At 37.3% G+C, this 23,773-nt stretch overlaps 1 protein-coding gene across 3 annotated transcripts in view; it reads right to left on the bottom strand.

Annotated features, from left to right (window-relative positions):
* PCDH7 (protocadherin 7) overlaps positions 1–23,773 on the bottom strand; it is a 429,980-nt gene that overhangs the window by 328,300 nt on the left and 77,907 nt on the right. The window lies entirely within an intron of this gene.

Raw genomic sequence — 23,773 nt, 5'->3', positions numbered from 1 at the left:
GTTTCCTGGGACCATCTACTACACATACGGGAAAGAGCATTGCCCTGGGGACTTGGTGCTCTAGATTCTACTTCAAACTCTCCCAGGAAGAGTGAGCATGCCTGAAGCAGGGGCATTAGACAGGTGAGCCCTTAAGTCTTTATCAGTAAAGAAGTCTTAATTTTCTAGTTCTATGGGGCAAATCTGATGGTTACTATGGATATCTGACTACATATTCACTTACATGGAATTAATTTACTGGAATAGGTAAGTGCTGGTCTCTCACTGCAAAAGGAAATCATTTGGTGATTAGGAGTAAACACTAGCCAGTTCCATATTATGGGAGGGGGAAAAGGCTCAGTTTGTGGATTCCAAAGCCTTGAGCTGAAATGTGCTTATGTAGATAACCCAAAACATTAAGTAATTTCCCTATTCAATAGAACAGCTATTAATTGGTACTACTTCTTGGCTAGGTACTGTGATACGTAAATGGATACAGAAGTAAAAAAATATATATATTTTTAATCCCTAATCTCATGAAACTTGCATTCTAATGGGTGAGAGAGAAATAAGCCAAATAAATCGGTATGTCACACAGACACAAATATACACACACACATTATATGTACATATACACACACATACGTACATACATACATATCCCAAGTGGGACTGAAGGGAAGAGAAGAGAAGTGGGGTGTTTAGGTGCCATTTGAAATCGGGTGGTCAGGAAGTCCTCACTTCTAAAAGACCAGAAGGAACACTAAGGTAGAAACATCCCAGAAAGCAGAGCAGATTTAAATATTCTGAGCAGGAAGTGGATCTGGCTTTGTTGCAAGAGCAGAAGAGACAAGAGTGACTAAGGCTGAATGAGTGAGAGGGATGTGGTCGGAGATGTCCTTAGAGATACATAATAAAGTCAGAGATCATGCAGGGTCTTGCAGCTTTTGGCCTTAACTTGAAGTGAGATGGGAAGTGACTGGAGGCTTCTGAACAGAGTAATTTGAATTATATTTTACAAGGAATATTCTGACTACAGTGTTAAAAGTAGACTGTTATAAGGGCCAAGGTTAGAAGCAGAGAGACAAATTAAGAGTCTTTAGTCATTCCATGCAGAGGAGATGACAGAAAATTAAATAAAACCATGCAATGATATGTGTGCCCCAGTACAGAAACAAACCAAACAATGAAAGCCCTTTAACAATAATTCACAACATCCTGAAAAACACAATCACTGACCAGTTAATTTTCGTACAGTACAAATAGTCATATTGGAAGGGAAAACCCATTGGTGATCAAAAATATACATTCTTTAACAAATTACCTAAGTCCCTAACACTTCATTTGCTTTACATCATTCTGACATATATTATTCTATACCTACTTAACTTACTAAGTGAAATTTATGGAAAAGATATGTGCCAAGAAATAAAAAACTTAAAATCCAAATGTTTAATGCATAATACAGTCTCTATTGTCTTAGGACCCACTAATAATTAAACTAAGGCCAAAGACTATTTTTTAAAATATTAAAACAATGTAAGAAGTTGGCATGCTAAAACGTATAGAATCTACAACTTTTTAGCACTGAATAGAAACTAAGAAACCATATTTCATTGAACCCTCATAACATACTATAAAGTAGATGGAGACGAAAAAACTGAGGCTTTCAGGTGTTGGATGACCTATCTAAGGTCCCATAGCAATTAGATATTAGGCATTGACTCAAATTCACGTGTCTAATTCTAGAACCCATTTTCTTCTCTTATATCACAGCTGCCCTAGTCTTACTTGAGGATTTAATTTTCTTTGAATTTCTCAAAATAGATATTCCCCAGCCAAATAATCAAATAACCTAAGAATGGTAAGACTGTCAAGAACTTGCCTTGATATGGCCAACCTATACTCTATTGGTTTGTTCACTGAATTTCTGACAAAGTGATGTAGGAATAGAGTGCTAAGCTAACTCATCAGGAAGCCTACTAATGAGGTTCTTCTGTTTTGAATGGAAGCAAAAGGCCTTCATAAAAAGACTGGAGAGAAACTCTAAAAATGTCCTTTCCTCCAGTTACTTCTGATAAATACCTCACCCATCTGTATATTTCTTCTCTTCTAATTCTTTATAGTGAGATCCTGATTCAAATTCACTTAATAAAACGTCTCTCTCACTGACTGCTGGTGGAAATGCAAACTGCACAACCACTATGGAAAATAGTATGGAGGTTCCTCAAAAAATTAAGAGTTACCATATCTCCCAGCAACCCTCTTTAGTGTATCTACCTGAAAATTTTGAAAACATTTATTTGTAAAGATAAATGTACCCCTATGATCAATACAGCATTATTTGCAGTGACCAAGACATGGAAACAACCAAAGTGTCCTTTGATGGATGATTGGATAAAGAAGATGTGGTACATGTACACAATGGAATTCTACTCAACCATAAGAAGATAGGAAATGCTGCCATTTGCAACAACATGAATGGATCTTGAGAATATCATGCTAAGTGAAATAAATCAAGTGGAAAAGGTCAAGAACCATATGATTTCAGGATATGTGAGAAATAAAACTGAAAAGAACTAATGAACCAGCAAGACAAACAAAACTTATAGACACAGACAACAGTATGGTGGTTACCAGAAGGAAATGAAGGAGAGGGGGAAGTAATAAAAGGTAAAAGGGGTCAACTATATGGTGAGGGAAAGAGATTTGACTTTGGGTGGTAAACATAAAATGCAATATACAGATGATGGATCATAGAATTGTACATTTAAAAACCTATATAATCTTACTAGCCAATGTCACCCAATTATTTAATTTTAAAAATTTCAGCAAGAAAAAAAAACACAACATATTTTGAAAGGCGGGCATACATTTTTGTACAATATATAATCACTGTAAGGAGAACAAATATGTTGTTTTCCACTGTCTAAATGAAGTGATGAAAAAAAAGTCTCAAAATAATTCTGAATTCTCCTAAGATTATGCACTTTGCACTCCTAAAATCTAAGAGAAGTAAAATAAATGTCATTAAAAAATATACCTTATTTTGTGAAGAAGTATAATATAGATTTAATTTCAAATAAGCAACATAATTAAAAAGAAAAATCCCTGCTCACATATTTTAAAAGGTCAGTGTCAAAACTTAACAAGAAAATGTGCTTCAAATTGCCCCTTTTAAATTTAAATTCTTCTTTAAATGTTCCTCTACAAAGTCAATCACTGCAGGAGAGAAGAATTTCAGGGATTTTAAAACTGAAAATATATCTTAAAGCAAAATATGCTGCTAGCAGCATTTTATAAAAACTCAAGAGAAAACCTAACATTGTTTGAATTTCTTTAAATGTGTACAATATATTTTAAAATACATTTGAAGACCATTTGCTCAAATTTAACTGGATGTATTTTTCTGAGTTTACCATAAAGAAAAGCAAAAGAGGATAAACAAAACACCTGAGCTATAACACACTGCACATTAATGATTAACAATTGACAGTGAGCCTCACTGGAGGAGTGTACCTTGTAATTTAGACATCCAGTCAGTAATTTATTGAATAAATTCATTTCCGTTGGTGCAAATACTTTTTCTCAAAGTTTTATCTCCAGTGGGATAATAAATATATTTCCTTTTGAATTTTTCATTATATTTTATATACACATGCACACATATAAAAATGAACATACTGATCCCTCCATGTTGTCTCAAAGAGTAAGAGCTGGAGAGTACTATACTAAATGAAATAAGCCAGTCAGAGAAAGAAAAGTATCACACGATCTAACTTATATGTGGAATCTAATGAATAAAAGAAACTGATGAACGAAATAGATCCAGAGACATGGAAGCATGGAACAGACTGTGGAATCTCAGAGGGAAGGCAGGGGTGGGTGGGTGGGAAGAGATCAACCAAAGAACTTGTATGCGAATATGCATAACCAATGGACTTAGACAACAGTGTGGTGAAGGCCTGTGGCATTGGGGGAGGAAGGAAGGGCAGCTAGAAGGCATCAATGGGGGTAAAAGGGGATATATGTAATACTTTCAACAATAAAGATTTTTTCAAATGAACATACTGTATCTATTTATGGTTTTCATCATATAGCTCACAATTTAGCTTTATTTTTCTTATAATTGATATATTGCTATTTATTTTGTGCTTATTAATTTGTCTCAGAGCTGTATTCTCCATGTTCACCCAACGCATGGATAATCTTATACACTTTTTTGCATTTATATCACATCAAATGTAATATAGGAAAGCCAATGTTAAATTTATGATTCCTTTTTTAAAATTTATGAGTCTTAATTAACATATTTGTTTTAATAAAAATAATGAAAAGGAAAATAATTAATCTACTCTTAATTAAATGTGAGGAGCTAGTAACGTATTCCAAAACCTAAAGAATACATTTAGTTAATAAATTATACAAAGTTAATTCAATATTATAAGGCCTAGCCATCTTTCACAAGAAGGTAAGACGTGAGCCATTTGTCTCCATGTGTCTTTGTACCAGCTATTAAGCAGTAGTGCAATGAATGGTGAACAAAAGTCAACAGAGATCGGCAATACAAAGGGGAGCCTCCTCATATAAATTTTTTTAAGAAAAAATTAACTAGGTAAAGGAAATACATTTTTTTTTCTTGTTAATCCTCACCTGATGATATTTTTTCATTGCTTTTTAGAGAGAGTGGAGGGAGGGGGAGAGACAGAGAGTAACATCAATGTGAGAGAGGCACATCTATTAATTGCTTCCTGCACGTGCCCCAACCGAGGCCTGGGATCGAGCCTGCAACTAAGGTACAAGCTCTTGACGGGAATCAAAACTCGGACCCTTCAGTCTGTGGGCCAGCACTCTATCCACTAAATCAAACTAGTTAGGGCAGAAAATACATTTTTTAAGCCAGTACAACGTTAAAAATACCGCCAACAATAATGTTCAGAGCAGGAAGAGTAAATAAAGTTGATGGTGCATTTCACAGTTTTAAAACAATGCATTGAAGACTAAAATAAATGAAAGAAAATCATAACTAAATGAGCCAGCAAAAGAAATCCATATGATGAATAATGAAAATTTTACTGTGAGTCTGGCATTAAACTACAGCAAATTTTGGAAAGGCATAATTTTTAAAAAGCCCAAGTGTGTTTACAATAGTATTTGATTTCATATATATACACATAATATAGGTATATTAACTATTTAATATATGTATATACCTACATTACCTATATGTAAATATAGATATTTACACATAAACATTACCTATAGGTAATGTAAGTAAATGTTATCTACATGTAAAAATAGGTAATAAGAAACTGTGACATAAAAGTACACTTGCTTATCCAAATCTAAAAAGTTATATATATATATATATATATATATATATATTCAAAATTTTACAACTGCAAACAGATAAATCTATGTGTATCACTTAAAAAAGACTGTGGCCAAAGTGAAATTTACTTCCTTGAAGCAACCTCTTTTCTCCCTAAGCACGAGTTCAGTGCCTCTCCTCTACACAATAAGGTGCAATATTAGTCATATCACATTGTGTTTCTGTTTCCCTTACCAGACTATAAACTTTTTGAAGACAGGGATTGTGCCTTATACAGCCTGACAGTTCCTGTCTTTAGCACAATGTTTTGATAACTCAATATTTTTCTGAGTGAATAAATTACATTTATTTGAAAGAATCCAAAGATGGATGGAATTTTTGAAAAAGCACCAGTGAGTGACAGTCCAAATGAATAGTCCAATTTTTATTAAACCTGTCTGCTTCCCCTTTAAAAATTTCAGTTACAAATAAATATGCAACAAATGGGAAAGGGGAGTTGTTAAAAACTACATTTCTTCTCCATATTTAAAAATATAGATTGTATTAGCTGACAGTCAAACTGGTTTTTCATAGGAGAGGCTGGTATTTTTTAAGTTCGAAGATGATGCTATGGCCTACCGTATAAAGGGCATACACTTTTCTTTCCCGTGGGTCTCCTATATGCTCACTATGATAGATTGGTAACAGTTCTACGCAAGATAGGGCTAAAGTATGGCATTCTGATTGAGTTACTCATCTCCCTAGATGTGTTAACCACCAGAAGCCCAATATATCCTCATAATGCTTAGAATTATGTTTCCTTCTTTTCTTAATTAAAGGCCTGATTATATTGATGACAGTTAGAGAATTTAATATGCGCATGTTTACTTAGTTGAAAAATTTAATTCATCAGCTCACCTGCTAGTCACTATGGCTTTTACAATAACACGCAAAATGTAAGTAGCCTTAATGTTATTCTCTCAAAATAAATTAGATGAATAATGTTTTCCCTTCATTATATGAGGGAACGAAAAGGAGAGAGTACTGAGAATAAGGTTTAGAGAATATGGGAAGGACATACCCATTAAAAATTTAATTAAAGCTGGACTGGGGAAAACAGAGAGGGTCACTGGGGCATCCAAGACAGGAGGGGAGCAGGAGATGCAAGTTTAGTGAATTCTCACAAAGCTCCAAGGGACCAAGGCTCAGAGGAAGGCAACACTAGAGCACTTCTGCATATTCTCTCTCCTCAGAGATAAGATATTTTAGTTGGGGGGTGATAAAGCTTGTTCTATTTCAGAAGCCTGCTCCTGTGACAGCTCTCTCTGCCTCCTGTGGGGGACTTAACTTTTACAAAACATTGTCACATTCAAAACATTTCTTTGTAACAGCACTAAAGACTGGCAGAGAAATTTCTCACACTTGACCACCACAGAAACGGAGTCTCAGAGACATGCAGAGTTTTGCTCAACGTCAAGGAGTTTCAAATAACAAGATCAGGACTAGCACTTCCCTTTCTCCCTTTTCAGTGGCAAGACCCGCGCATTCAAGACCTATAAATTCTACAGTGGGCAGCAAAGACAGCTGGAGGCAGGGTGTGGCCGGGGGAGTTGACACTGCTATCCAAATTATTCATTATGAATGTTTCTTTTTTGCCTTGATTTACTTAGATAATTGCTTTAATTTTTCATTTTGTTGAATATATGTAACTGTATTATTAGTCTAATTTAATTTTTTTAAATCTTATAGGTTTAATAAAGGATAAGAAAAGGATGATAAACTAACTTTCCGTACACATGTGTAAGCTTTTCAATAGTGACATAAATATGAATATTTCATAATTGTGTATTCTCTTTTTGAGGACCAATAGCCATTTTAATATAGAAACCATTAATAGAATTACCATATGGGAGCTTTATTTGCTTATAAAGTGGGTTACAAATAGTATCAATTAGTCACTGATAAAAAAAAAAAAAAAAAAAAATCTAACGGGTTGAGAGGTTTTTTTCATAATTCAGCACCGTGATAATTTTAGGTATCATCTGCAAAAGAATAAATACAAAATTGTTTGTAAAAAGCCAACATATGTCTTGGCAATTTTCTAATTATCTGTGTGTGAAATATTCAGTTCTTCTGCACAGACGGAACTTTTCATATGACACATTTGTACTCTCAAGCCTACGAAAGATTACTAGAAATTAGTGAGCTCTTATTTCTATAATTTGTTTTTATCTGACTCTACCCAGTGAGAGCCCGGAGTTATGTTTATTACTTCCACAAAAAAAGAGGTAACTGCTTATATTAAAAAAAATGGGAAGATGGGTGTTGAACTGAAAGCTAAATTTATTCAGAAATAGCATAGACTCCACACTTTTCAGTGAAAATAAGAGGGAAAAAGTGCCAGATGGAAATCAGCCAACTGGTGTTCTTGTAGGAATTGTGCCTAAGTTATCGTTAAGGGGGGGGGAGGGGGGGGAGGGGACTTAGAGAGATAGAGAAGTTTTCAGCCGGATACCCTGAAAAAGTTTTTTGGTTTTATTTGCCAACAAAAAAAGCAGAAAACAGTATTTCAAACATCTTACCAAATTCGTAAGAAAAACTACTGAATATTTTAGACTAGGGAATGCAATTTTAGTGGCTTTTCTGTCATATGTGGAATTTATCAATTGTATTCTCTCTCTGGAATCAATAACTGATCATTGCATTGAACCCCCTTTCAATATGTTTATTTAATCAGTACTGGCATCTCCTCTATCCATCCTACAGCCTTTGTATGTATTTGGATCTCACTCATCTTTTACAGACACCAACACATATTGATGTACCTACGTGCCCACCTCTTCCTCCTACACCAGCTAAGAAAAGAAGCCGCCCCTGTCACTGTCGGCTCCCTAGACAGCCCGCTGACTGCACATGTTTTTGCTCTTTCAGGAAAACAGAAACTGAGTTGAGACCTCTCTTGCTTGAGAGTCTCCAAAAATTTAGCCTCTATTTAAGCATCTCACTTTGGGATTTATAAAATATTTAAGGTCACAAAGCCTCTTTCATGGTCCTCTCTATCAATTGGGATTTTGAAAACCTGCCAGTAATTACCAAATTTTCTTTGTTCCAAACAGATGATGACTGTGACAATATGTGCTGGATTAGGCCTGGCAATGTAATATTTAGTCAGAAACCTGCTCTATCATATCTTTAAAATCAGGGTCCAGATAGATAATGTTTGTGGTTTCAGATTACATATAGAGAGCCAGATTTCACATTCAGATCTGAAGTGATTGTAAAGAGTTAATTGGGGCGGCAAAGGTAACTTTTACTAGTACATGGGAATTGCTTATAATGAGTTTTGAGTTCTATTCAGATAGGTTTTACTACATAAATAGAAAAAGGGATGTTTTCTTGCACCTCTCCTCCCAACTCTGGAACACTTTTATTATCTTAGTTCGATAAGGCCTATATCTATAAAGCCTAAACAATCAAACTAACTCTCTTCTAGCCGCTTGTCATCTACAAGTAAGTACTTCTTCAATTCATTTGAAGAATTTGAAAGCTGACTTTTTTCTCCCTTTCGTCTATCACTGGTCACTATTCTAGATGACTTAGATGACTCATTCATCTATTTACCCTCAAAATTCTTTCCCTCCTATATTCCAGTGACAATCACTTCCATTCAGCTTTGGCAATCCACACCCATGGATACAAAAATGGGCTGTTTGTAAATAAAAAGCGCTCTACTATATTATCCAGAATTGTGAAAACCCCCTTTCCATACCCCCATCCCATTCACTCATGGTCGCAAAAACTGTCCTAGGTTTCAAAGGCTGATGCCCTCCATTGCTCTGCCCTTCCTGTTTCCTGCAGTCTCCAATCCTTTCTGGGTTGATTGCCACCTCCTCCTAATTTTGATCCCCCTGATAACACACTTCCTTGAGTGAAACAGATTCCTACATTCTTTGACCTTCTCTCACACCTACCTTGCCAATCCCATTACCAAATCAATCCTACCATCTGTTTGTTCTCCTCCTCCTTCTGGGCTGCCAAGAGTTACTAAGAAAATTGAATAACCACACTGATTGATTCTGCTACAAATATATGATTTCTGATGTTAGCTGAACTCTCAGAGCTGCTTAGCAACCTATTACTCACTCCTACTTGGCTGGTCTTCCCATTCCACACAGCAGCTGTTCCCACCACACCTTCCTCAGATTCCCAGCTCTTACCCTCATTGCCCTCAATTTCAACACATGATTTTACCTCCTACTGCTGAGAACATTGAGGCTATCAGGCTTGAACTCCCTCTGCTTCCCTCCTCTACATCTCCAAATTTATCTGTATCTTTACTCATCAAAACTTCATTTTGCATCTCAAAAGAAGAATCCTTATTCTTTTGTCCATCTAACTTTTTTATTCCACTCCTTCCTGCCTCTGTCAACATCTTGTTTTATCAATGTGCTTTCTCTCTTCTGTTCAACCTCTCACTTTCTTTCCATCTACAAGCCTACCTGATTTGTGTATATATATATATATATATATATATATATATATATATATATATATATATATATATATATTTCTTCACCTCTTCCACCATCAAATTGCTGTTTTCTTTTCTTTCCTGCAAAAAATTCTTGGCAAAGCCCCTTTCATTCAATAGCTCTGATTACTTAAAACTGGTTCCATGACACATGATGTAATTTTACCTGACCACCATTCTAATGACTCTACTAAAAATGCTATATAAAAGAGTCTTTCCTCATTATTCAATTTTCTTGATCTGAATGCTAGAGTTTAGCTTTCATTTGAGTTCATTCACTTACTGACTGTCTAAATTTGGGCCAGGTATCTTGCTCCCTCACATTTAAATTGGGAATGCATGGGTCACTTTTAAAAATGCCCGTTTCCTTTGAGCAAATTACTTTCACTCACTGAATTTAGTTTGGTGAGATTTTATTCAAAGGGTGTTGCTTTTCCTTAACAAAAGGTTGACAAGTTACCCCAAAAGGACATTTCTGCATTACCTTTCTGGAGTCTAAACAGTGAGCACAGTGATGAAATAAATTAACATAATTGAGTTTAAGTCATTCCAGCAGTAGCATTTGAAGAACATAATCTATCAATTTCTACTAATCTCTGAATTGACTTCTACCCTCTTACTTGAGCATATTCCCTCATCCTCCACATGAGATATTCCTTCATCCTCCACCATGTGAGCTTTTGGTTCCCAAAGCTACTTTTTATTTAAAATATTGTTACATTCCAGCAAAGGTAAGGTATGGGTAAATGCCATACTCACATCCTCCCACAACAGCATCAAAATTACAATTCCAGACAGTTCCTCTTAAAAGGTCCCTACATGGACTTACTCAGACTCAATTGCTCTGAGCTCCAGCAATGGGGCAGTAGCTTGAAAGGTACCAGGGACAGAGAAAATGAAATATCTGACATCAGGGCAAGGGCTGGAGGAGCAGCTTTCTCCCAGACAGAAGTGCTGGCAGAGGTAATTGTTCCTTTGCTGAGACATGCTCACACACACACACACACACACACACAGAGAGAGCCAGCAGGTGGGCACCATATCTGAGTGTTCATCAACCTGGCTCACATTGTTCACTCCACCCTGGTGAATCCCTGAGATACCACCCCACCCAACTTTTGGGCCCAATCCAAGCCATTTTCTGTGGCTTTTCCATATCATTACATTTCTTTGCTCCTGCTTTGGACTTTCCTAAAATCTCTCAAACAAGCAACTGGCCTCAGCATGCCTTGTACATCTTGCTAAGTGGCCCAAGGTCTGACACTATCAGCAGCCAGCCTTGGTTTTCAGCTTGGCCTCTCCTGGGCACCTCCAAGCCCAGCACAAGTAGCAGCCACCTGTAGATCGCTTTGTAGCTCATGACAAGTGGCCCCATGCAGGGCACAGCTGGCAGCTGATCTTGGCCTGCATCTCCTGGGAGGCCCACAGCCAGTGCACCTGGTGGTCAGTTTCCGACCATGCCAAAGCACCACCCAACTACCTTCACCAATGACACACTCAAGTGGAGGACTCAGTGGGCACCAAAGCCCAGCTAAAATAAGGCCTGATCTGTGAGGTTGGCCCCTTCACAGTAGGTCTTCCACGGTGGTCTCAGTGAGTTCTCACAGCTGACGGGGCTGAGGGTAAATCCCTCCCATTTACAGGCCAACATCAATCAAGGCTCAATGACAACAGGAGGGTATACACAGCCCACGTGGTTGGGGGCACAACTGGAGTGCCCTGCTGGGGTGACTGAAGAAGCTACAACACTGGGCCCTACAGAACACCTGCTATATAAGGCCACTCTCCCAAACCCAGGAGATCTACGAACTCTACCTAATACACAGAAACAAACATAGGGAGGCAGCCAAAATGAGGAGACAAAGAAAAAGTTCCAAATGAAAGAACATAACAAAACTCCAGAAAAAGAATTAAACAAAACGGAGACAAACAATCTACAAGATGCAGAGTTCAAAACACTGGTTATAAGGATGCTCAAAGAACTTAGGGGAAGACTAGATGAACTTAGTGAGAACTTAACAAAGAGATGGAAAACATAAACACGGAGATATAAAACATAAAAAAGGACCAGTCTGAAATGAAGAATTCAATAACTGAAATGAAGAATACATTATAGGAAATCAACAGTAGAGGAAGCAGAGAATCAAATCAGAGATTTGGATGATAAGAAAACAAAGAAATCAGAACAGCAAAACAAAAAAGAAATTAAAAAATGAGGATAGTTTACAGAGGCTCTGGGACAACTTCAAACTTACTAACAGTCACACAGACTAAAAATAAAGGGATGGAAAATATATTTCATGAAAATGAAAACAAACAAAAAGCAGGGTAGCAATAAATATCAGACAAAATATACCTTAAAACAAAGGCTATCACAAGAGACAAAGAAGGACCCAACAATTCCACTTCTGGGAATTTACCCAAAGAAAATCAAAACACTAAATTGAAAAGACAATATAGTCATATGTTCATTTACAATAGCCACAATATGGGAGTAGCCTGGGTGTTCATATAGATAAGTATATAAAGAATAAGTGGTGCTTTTATACAATGGAATATAACTCCGCCATTAAAAAGGAATAAAATTTTGCCATCTGGAACAGTATGGACAGACCTAGATGGTATTGTGCTGGGTCAAATAAGTCATACAGAGAAAGACAAATGTCAGATAATTTCACTTATATGTGGAATCTGAAAAACAAAATAAATGAAGAAACAGAATAGAAACACCCTCATAGATACAGAGAACATTTTGATGGTTGCCCGATAGTATAGGGGTGGGATGAGGAGTGAAAAAGGTGAATGAATTAAGAAATAAAAATTGGTAGTTACAGAATAGTCATGGTAAGGTTACGTACAGCATAGGGAATATAGTCAATAATATTTAAATAACTATATATGGTGTCAGGTGGATATTAGATTTATCACAGTGATCACATCATCAGTTATATAAATGTCTAATCACTGGGTTGTACACTTGAAACTAATATAATATTATAAACTAATTGAAAAATAAAAAAATTAATTTAAAAAACTATTTATTTAATACATGCATCAATAAAGAAATAGAGCCCGTAAAATAAATAAAATAAAATATTGTTGTAAATTATTTCTATTACATGAAAATAATTTTTATTATGAGGGTTAAATGAGATAATCTATATAATATTTTAGTGCAAAATCTATTGCTTAGTAAGAGTGAAGTCAATTTTTGCTGTTATTATTGTTTTTGATATTGTTATTATTAGTATGTCTACTCCATTCCTACCGAAATATTTTCAATTTTTTTTTTCTTTTGACCAGATTCTACATTTACTTCTTTGGCTCTTCTTTTATGTTGTCTTCCCCATGGAAGATATATGTGAAGTACATATGTGAAGAGTGTTTATTTTAAAATAGTCACTATAATAAGCATATATGTTTAGATGTATGTGTGTGCATACGAAATGACCGAACACTTTTATACTTCACTAGCTAATACTTTAGCTAGTCAGTACATGACTCAAGACTGGCATTAGTATTCCTAATATGCCTGACTTATGATATCAATAGGAAATATAATCAGATTTGGCAAATCAAGCATTGAGAAAATCCTAAATCATATTCAATCAGAGATTGTTCCTTTTCATAATAATATCAGTAAGAAAATTTTGATTTCTTAGTGAGTATTTATAAGAAAACATTGAACTCTTTCCATTAGAAAAATTAAATTAAATTATCACACCATAGGTAACAGCAACATTAAAGGCATGATGGTATTTCTTCTGAAACCTATCGAAAACAAAAATTTCAAACAAAAGTACAATTCACAAGTTATTATATAATAAAGTATACTGAAAATGATTTACATAGGATTTTACATAAAGTTTATTATAAAGCATAAAACATTTTGAACACTTTAAAACATTTTGAAAATTGTGTATTATGAATGTGGATATTTATCTACAGAGTCATGGGTTAGATATTTTGCATAGTTACGGTATGTGTAATCTCTTCATTATATAGAATATCAAGAATGATTTGTTTCAACAACACGGGAAAACTTTATAGGACATCTTACTTGGGAAATTTAACAATATAAATACCGCACATTAATCACTATTCATACACTAGGGGTTCTAAATTCTTGAAACACTAGCTAGCCATTGGCAATGCTATGGGCCCTTCCAGCTCTAACAGATTGAAGCTGAATTTCCTTGGTTGCAAGTCAAAGCTCAGACAGAAGACAGGTAAGTAGAAAGCATCCAATCTGTTAGAATATCTTTTAATTGGAATTAAAAGAGAAAAAAGAAAAAACAGAGTTAATTCCACAGACTGTGCCTTCAATCTTGATGTTCCTTAAAATTTCACTGTCACAGAACTGCCAGAACTGTCTTACTACAAATGAAATCCTAGAAATAGCTTTATTTTTTCGAAAGGACTCAGTGAGTCCTACAAACTACAGGACCATGAAAATCATATCCACACTGTATGTGGCATAAATTTGTTTGTTTTTTTGTTTGTTTTTAAACCATGAAGCACAAAAAGTAAAATCAGGGTAAATGCTTTAATAATGTGCTATACTATGGAAATCCTTCTGCATAGGTCTGAAATAAAAATCAGCTGATCGCTTGAGTAGTTCAGATAATGATAGAGGTAGAAATGGGATGCCATGAATTTGATGAGTAATGACTATAGCCTTCAGCCTCAAGATACCCCCCCCCCAAGCATGACTTTATTTGAGATCATAGCTTTACATCAAAGAACCTCTCTTTTGACAGTCAGTGTGAGAGCAAAGGAATTTAACATTAAAATCAAGCTTTGTGCCAGATCAGTGTGGCTCATTGGTTGAGCATCAATTTATGAACCAGAAGGTCATGGTTCGATTCCAGGTCAGGGCACATGGCAGGGTTGCAGATTCAATCCTCCATGTGGGGCATGCAAGAGGCAACTGATCAATGATTTCCTCTCATCATTGATGTTTCTATCTCTCTCTCCCTCTCCCTTCCTCTCTGAAATAAATAAAAATATTTTTTTTAAATCATGCTTTGTATCCTATCTCCAACATATCACCACTTGTCAGTGGTTTAAGTGGAAGTGAATCCCATGTTCAAAGAATTCTTCCATGTCTATAAAAGTTAGGAATCATGTATTAATATGCATTTCTTTTGTTATTAATCATACAAATTCCGCTCCTAATGAAATAAATCTCTAGTGCAGAGCACTTTATGGGTGCCAAAAAATGACCAAAGAGAGCAATTGTCTCTACTACTTCTTACTTCACATAAAGTGTGGTCACTAAAGGCACAGAATTCCAAATCTAAGAGAAATATGGCTCAGTTAAAGTGTAATCCAAATCCCTGTAGGGTTGTTTCTTCCTTCTCAGTGATTGGCAAGTTACTCCTCTAACAAATCGGGGCATCCACTTCCCTGTGTCTACACACCTCTGCTGCCTGATTCCCATTTCTTCCCGGATCAAGTTACATCTTCTTAACATGGAATCTAACAACCTATACAGTTTGATCTGTTTTCCTGCCTCCCTCTAAACCAGCCGTGGGCAAACTACGGCCCGCGGGCCGGATCCGGCCCGTTTGAAATGAATAAAACTAAAAAAAAAAAAAAGACCGTACCCTTTTATGTAATGATGTTTACTTTGAATTTATATTAGTTCACACAAACACTCCATCCATGCTTTTGTTCCGGCCCTCCGGTCCAGTTTAAGAACCCATTGTGGCCCTCGAGTCAAAAAGTTTGCCCATCCCTGCTCTAGACCATCCTACCTCACCACCCACTTGTCATCTACCAGACCCTTTACTCTTGGCATCATGTAGTTACCACATCTGGATAACACCTTTTATTTTGGAAACAATAGAATTCCTGCAATAGAGTAGATTCTGAGTAATACAGAAAAATGCAAGCTCTAGTAGAGCTCACATGATTTGTGATAAATGTGTATATAAATAAATGCATATCATCTCATCTGTGACACCCAGCATTTAACATTTTATAGGAATGTAATCTCCCCAGCACCTAATCTATTGCAGGAATAAACTCTCAATAAATATTTATTGAATGACTAACATTCATACATTTTATTGAATGCTCTAGAGAACCACATAAAATTCCCATTTATAGCATCAAATTAATTCAATAGTGATTTAGTGAGCAGCTAATCTACTATAAGAAAAGCACTTTTTTAAGAGCTGGGGGAGAAGGTGATTATGAATCATACTTGGATCTTTCCCAGTTAAGAGATGATGGTGTAACAAGTAAATAATACGCATATATACTCACTTGCCTAAAAAATTCCATCACTGAAGAAGCTCGGGGTACCATAAAATTATACAGATAAAATGACTAAATTATCACTGATAACTTGGTAATCAGGAAAAGTTTAATAAAATAAGAATCAAGGAAGGTGGGATTCACTCATGTAGAATTAGAAGCACTGAGAATTTCTGGCGGAGATAACAATATGGGTGAAGATACACTGGTGGGAAAGTGTGAAATAGGTCAAGTCACTCGAAAGCAACCAGGCTTAGCTGGAGTATAGAGTTCATGAAAAGGAAGAATGGGAAGTAAAACTTGGGACAGTGAAATTAGAGTCAGAGGAATACGATTTTAATTAAGGAATTCGACATTCATTTATTAGAAATAAACAAGCATCAGACGTTCCTGAGCGTGGCCTAAGCAGAAGCAGGTTGTTCTGTCCTGCCGAGACTTTTGAGCAGCAGTATATGGAATGCTTAGCCCTCAATATAATACCTAAATCCATTTTATATAATTCATACACAAACTTTAATAGCAGTTCAACTGTGCTCTCCATGCTTAACCATGATCTATTTTATTTCATAATCTTGATCAGTTACCAGCGGCACATCAAGAGAGACAAAGTTCTTTTTAAAAAATAAACATGTTTTATAATCCAATATTGCTAAATGGCACAGCAAATTGAATAAATCATCAGGGCATATCAATTTCAAATTCATCTAAACAGTAAGTAGTAATAACTACTGAAGGACAATGCTAGGCTTTACAACCACCTACATGAAAAGTAGTCAAACTTAAGATCCAACTAGCCTGGCCACGGTGGCTCAGAGATAGAGCATTGGCCTATGAACCAGGGGGTTATGGTTCAATTCCCAGTCAGGGCACATGCCTAGGTTGTGGCCTCCATCCCCCCAATCATGCAGGAGGTAGCTGATCAATGATTCTCTTTCAACATTGATGTTTCTAACTCTCTCTCTCTTCTCTCTAAAATCAATAAAGATATATTTTAAAATTTAAATAAAATAAAAGATCCAACTATAACATATCTTTTAAATCAGTTAATAGGAAAAAATTGCTGCAAAATATTTGTAGAACACTAAAGTAAAACATTCCCGAACCTCACAGTTAAAACTGAATGGCAACACGAATGATGTAGGGATTGCCAAAAGGGGGAGGTCACCATGTGGAAGGTACTTCCCACAGCCAGACACCTTTCACTACCATAATTACAAATATTCAAAGAAAATGGCAGTGAAGGTGATAATATGAGCTTACCTAATTACCAAGCTGAAGTCTACTAGAAAATAAAGAAACCTCTTACATAGTTTTTGGTGTTTGTTCTAATGAATAGTTTCTAAATTCAAAGGAATACTCATGAAAACAGCTCAAAGTATGCATTGACAATGGATCGTTTTTATGATGTTTTCATTTATAAATACTATCTTGTTTTAGAAGCATGTCTGTATTTTCTAAGTAATTCCAAAAATACTTTTCAAAGACATGCTAAACAGAAAGCCTACTTATAAAGCCTGTGCAGTCTATAGCCCAATAAACGGTTCTAACATCAAGTTGAGATGCCTGTAAAGCTTTAAGAAAAGCAGGATTTAAAATCAGACACACCTGCAGTTCAGCCCCTACCTCACTCAGGACTAGTGTGAGACCTTTGGAAAACACACTTGTCTGTTTTTAATGGCGGATAGCACTTAGAGACACCTGCTACATGGCAGGCACCCGTCTCTATTGCATTCCCACTGCTTCTGAAACACACGTCAGCTAGTGACTGTCTAGGTGTCTCATTTCTGACTCTTTCTTTAATAATGGCTGTTACTGATACTTGCTCCATTGTGCTAGGCAGTTTCTCTAAGTGGTACATATTAATCTATATTAACTTATTGTGTGATCACATATTAATTCATCCTCTTTCTTAATAATGGCGTGAGACTATTATCTTCATTTAAATACATGAGAAGTTAAGTAACTTTCCCAAAGTCTCAAAGATGAGCCCATAATCATTACTCTGAACACTTCAACTTTTAATTTATGAATTATATGTATCTTCAACACATGTATTTTCACAGACAATCCAAATGAGGACTAATGCAGTCATTCAAATACTTGGTAAATGTATTTCAACGGAAAGATCACTCTCAGATTAGATTATTATCGGGCAACTACTAAATCAAAAATGTAATTGCCACCTTCTGATTGCCTGAAGATACAATACCACCAAACTAAAAAGAAAGCATAGGTGTCACACAACTTTGTGTTCGTCCTGGCAGAAATGTTTACTGAATTATTTTTTATCACAAATTCAAATTTATCCTTATTTTAGAAAATATTACTTACAATTGATTACATACTATTAATGAAAAATTTATAGTTTTTACATACTTGCTATACCACTTGCCAAAAAATGTCTACTAAATTAAAAGGGAACAATTTGAATTGATGTTTTAGGCCAGGGAAAAGTCAAGAGGGAAAAAAAAATAAAAACTTAAACAGTTTTCTCTTTGTAAGATTTTGCATAACAGTGACTTTAGATTTCCACAAATACTCGGCTCTGTGTACAATAAAATATCTGTGAGCAACATAATAACCAGTTATGCTCCAAATGGCATCCATACATTAACAGCCAAAAGAGGCTACAGAGCAATGTTTGAAAGGAAAAAAGAGCCCTCTGGACCTACTGTAGTATTCAAACTCGAAGGAAACAAATAGCCTAATTACAGAGCCGTGGCGTAGGAAGCCGACAGATTTCAGAGACCCGGAAAGAAAGCTTCACAAAATCTTGGGAAATTAGTCAGATCCTTAAAATATTTTATTTCTTTGCATGGCCTGAATTGTCAGCTGTGCAAAAGGAAGAGAAAAACACCTCCAGAAGGTGTGCTGTGTTTCATAGCCCAACAGCCAAGAACTGCTGGGGCCATCCATCCTTTATGCTGCTGTGAAAGGCAGGGGCAATCTGCGGCAGATGACTGTCCGGCTCAGCAGAAACGTCCGTTTCATAAAATAAAGACGAACCCACCATCTGAATATGTGCTCACTGGGGAGGGACACAGGGATGAGGGACCCCTTTCATGGCATGCACTTGATACATTATTTCTAAGATGCATAGTTCTTTTCCTCAGGCCTGTCCAAGGCAGAGTCCCATTGTGGCTTTCCAAAATGCAGTCCTTTGTAAGTCATTTCAATGGCCCTAAATAGAACCCTATGAATCACATTATATAGTCAAAAATATGATCGCCCTAATTCATGTCTTTCATGTTTTCTCTCAAAATCATGTGCTTCTGTTTTATCTAAGTGAATCCTTTAGTCATTTATTTATAGTCACTTGGAATTAAAATGTAGTTAATTTAACATAATAGGACATAGAGCTATTTGATATTCTTATAATTGTTGGAAGTAATTCATATCATAAAAATGCCTTTTTTAAGAAAATCTGTTCTGAATTCAATAAAAGGATATACATGATCTCTTTTTTTAACTTTAGTGTTGAAAGAATTACATATACTTTCATATATGATCTCTTACTTTAACATGGAGAATTATTTTTAATTCTGGTGGCATGTGACACAACCATCAACAATTCTGAAGCTTTTTTTTTTTCCATTGTCTCCATTAGACCCATTGGGAGTACAGTGGCTTAGGTCACAACAAGAAACATCATGCTAATTGAACTGCTAATTAACCGGTGTAAGGAACAGACTGCATGAAATAGATTGCTGTATTACTTTGTGTTAACTTCTGCGTCATTTCAGCTTGGTAACCACTAATTTAGAATCCTCTAATCAGGCTCTTTAATCCAAATGTTAATCTCAGATGATAAGAGTACATGATTACCGAGGAGCTCTGGTGCAAGATAAGTATTGCTTTTCTTCTGAGGATTAAAAATGGGTTACTGAAAGATAAAAAGACCCTTACAGAATTCTTAGTATTCATTTGACTACAACTTTCCTTAAGGTAGAACTCATTGGAAGTCATCCTCATAAACATTTTCACAAACTTTTCTATCTAAAAACAATCAAGGCATTTAAATGTCTACTTATCGAAGGATTTTTATTAAAAGGCTCATGTGATAAATTGTTTTCTTAATATCACCAGTGTCTTCCTTTTAAAAAAAAAAATATGTTTTTATTGATTGCAGGGAGAGAGAAAGAGAGACAGAAACATCAATGATGGGAGAGTATCACTGATTGGCTGCCTCCTGCACGCCCTACACTAGGGATCAAGCCTGCAACCCAGACATGTGCCCTGACCGGGAATTGAACTGTGACCTCCTGGTTCATAAGTTGATGCTCAACCACTGAGCCATGCCGGCTGGGCACCAGTGTCCTTCTTAACACAATTTATTTTTCAGTTACAATCAAGTTTTAATTTTGCTTAAAAAACATGGCAGGCTTTTATATAATAAATATGCAGGGGGATTAAAAAGTCAGCCAGTAGATTTGAATTGCAGCAGAAAGTTAGAATTCACGTGAAATGTATTACCAGGAGGCAGCTGGTTTCTGAACTCTCTAAAATGCACATACCACATGTCTGCTTCTTTCCTGAGTCTGACACATCGGGGAGAAAAAAAATCTTTCCTGACCCGCCTTTCACAGCTGGACACAGAGAGAAGAGGAAAGATGAGAGACCCAGGTTCCCCTCAGCTGCCACTGACACAGAATCCTCCCTGACACAACTGGGCAGCAGCAATTAGGAAACAGGCTGAGCTGTGCTTATCTCAGAACTCCAGTCTCTTCACATAGGAAATGTTCATGTTCCCCTAACATCTAAAGACACAGATGAGGAAGATATTCACTTTTAATCACATGCATTTAACTCCTCATCAGAAATCAACAAAAAGCAGCATAACATAGTTATTCAGGTGGTATTTACATCTATAAAATAGAGAGTAGCTAGGTCTTTCATAAAAAATGTAGAAATTATTGAAACTTTATGACCTCTTAAAAACCTGGAGTTGGCTTTGTTTCTTTTCAAATGCTCAGTCACTAATCTGTGATGCGAAGTGATAATATAATTGTCTCATGTTTTCACAAGCATTGCTATGTATTCCCAAGCACACAGAGCCATTTCTAAGGCCTACATTTTCCACACTCACAGTTATTATTCAATATATTCCATCCAAAAAAGTAAGTTTCAGGAGGCAAAACTGAGCATTTTGAATGGTTCTTTGTTTTGTCCTCTCAAATACACTTAACTAAACAATTACTATGTTTAAAATAAAAGCCACTTTATTTCTAGACATTAAATTTTATCCAGTTCAATTCATCAGATATTTACTTATATTTCATACATTTAAATTATCATCTAATAATTGCAGCATATTTTCTGCTTAATAAAAATGAAAATAGAGCCCTCATCATCCTATCTAATAAAAGAGAAACATGGTAATTCGCGTACGACCGCTACCCTTCCCATTGGCTAATCAGCGAGATATGCAAATTAACTGCCAGCCAAGATGGCGGCTGGCAGCCAGGCAGCTTGAAACTAACATGAGGCTTGCTTGCTTCAGTGACGGAGGACTCCAACGTTCCCGCCTGCTGCTGCAGGCCTCTGAGATGGCAGTTTGAAACATAGTTACAAAAATAGAAGCTAAACAAAACCCCAGAAACCAGCTTTCAGCTAGCCAGAATCTCCGACCTGGAGTTGATACAGAGTTTCGATTGTAAAACCTAAATAAACCAAATACCTGCTTTCAGGAGCGGAGGACTAAGAGCTGGAGCCTCAGAGCTAAAGCTGGCTCAGAATAAAAAAATAAAATAAAAAAAAAGAAAAAAGAAAAAAGAAAAGAAAAAAAGGAGCAGTTGGGAGCTTCAGTCCCAGCCTGAAAACAGCCCTCAGCCCCTCACCCAGACTGGCCAGGCACCCCAGTGGAGACCCCCACCCTGAAGGGTGTGTGACCAGCTGAAAACAGCCATCATCCCCTCATCCAGGCTGGCCAGGAACCCCAGTGGGGACCCCAACCCTGATCCGGGACACCCTTCAGGGCAAACCAGCCAGCCCCCACCCATGCACCAGGCCTCTATTCTATATAGTAAAAGGGTAATATGCCTCCCAACACTGGGATCAGCGGAGCCACGAGGTCTCCTGGCACTGGGATCAGCATGACGGGGCAGTGCCCAAACCCCCTGATTGCCCTGTGGCTCTGTGTGTGACAGGGGGCGGGGCCACAACCCCCTGATCGGCCCTGCTCTGTGCCTGATAGGGGGGAGCTTCCCAACCTCCTGATCGCCCTGTGGCTCTGTGTGTGACAGGGTGCAGTGCCCCAACTCCCCCACCCCATGGGCCCTGCTCTTTGTGTGATGGGGTAGAGCCATAACCTCCCCATCGGCCCTGCCCTGAGTGTGACAGTGGCGGCACCCCAACCCCCTGATCGGCCCTGCTCTGTGGGTGATAGAGGGCGGCGCCCTAACCCCATGATCCGCCCTGCTCTGTGTGTGACAGGGGGCGGTGCGCCAACTCCCCTATTGGCCCTACTCTGTGAGTGACAGGGGGGAGCTCCCCAACCCCCTGATCGGCCCTGCTCTGTGTGTGATGGGGGCAGCGCCCCAACCCCCTGATTGGCCCTGCTCTGTGCGTGACAGGGGGTGGAGCCACAACCTCCCCATTGACCCTGCCTTGAGTGTGACAGGGCGGTGCCCTAACCCCCTAATCAGCCCTACCCTGAGTGTGACTGAGGGTGGCATTGCAACCTCCCAATCCGCCCTGCTCTGTGCATGACAGGGGGTGGCGCCCCAACTCCCCAATCGGCCCTGCTCTGAGCCCGACCAGGGGCTGCACCTAGGGATTGGGCCTGCCCTCTGCCACCCGGGAGCAGGCCTAAGCCAGCAGGTCATTATCTCCCAAGGGGTCCCAGACTGCGAGAGGGCACAGGCCGGGCTGAGGGACCCCCCTCCCCCCCGAGTGCACAAATTTTTGTGCACCGGGCCTCTAGTATATAATAAATATGTATTAAATATTTGCAAGAACAACAAGACTTATTTGTGGATTATTAGCATAATCAGCTTTATCTTTAATATTATGATAATTGGACAAGTAATTATTCTTACATTGCACAATTTTTAAACTACTAATACTGGGAGAAAATTGTATTCCTTTATGATTGTGGATTCAGTGATCTTCAAAACCTGTTCTTTGACATTTTAGAAACTTTCATCATTGAATTGTGACAAAGTTTTGATTTCCACTCTCACAGTTCCCTTTCCCTTATCTATACCTGAAAAAATTACAGCTCTCAGAGTTCCCAGGTTTGAATTGGAGCAGACCAGAAACTGATGACTCTCTCCAGAGAAGCTGTACCTGCACAATTTGCTGAGTTTCACGCCATACTATATGCAGAATATTGAGGGCATAGTGTTACCTCTTCTGTGAGGTGCCTTTTATTTCACTCTTGACAGTGATATTCAGCTTATTTTGGCCCATGAGCATCTCTACACTCTACTCATATGTCAATTATATAAGCAACAATAAGAAAATTAATACGCACCAGCATTTGCCAAGTTCTTGTTATGTCATGCACACACTGCCTGGATGAACCTTGTTTAATAATCACAACTGATTTATAAACTATAGTTGTTATTAACATAATATTACAAATGACAAAGGGAGGCAGAGAGATGTAATTTGTCCAAAGGTCACTCAATTTGTAAGGGTAAGCCAGGCAGTCTGGATTCCAGATAGGGTACTCTTAACCACTGTGA

The sequence above is a fragment of the Myotis myotis genome, unplaced genomic scaffold (genome assembly GCF_014108235.1).
Source record: "Myotis myotis isolate mMyoMyo1 unplaced genomic scaffold, mMyoMyo1.p scaffold_m19_p_1, whole genome shotgun sequence".
Taxonomy (NCBI): Eukaryota; Metazoa; Chordata; class Mammalia; order Chiroptera; family Vespertilionidae; genus Myotis; species Myotis myotis.
The sequence above is the reverse complement of the archived record's forward strand: the minus strand, read 5'-3'. Positions and strand labels throughout refer to the sequence as shown.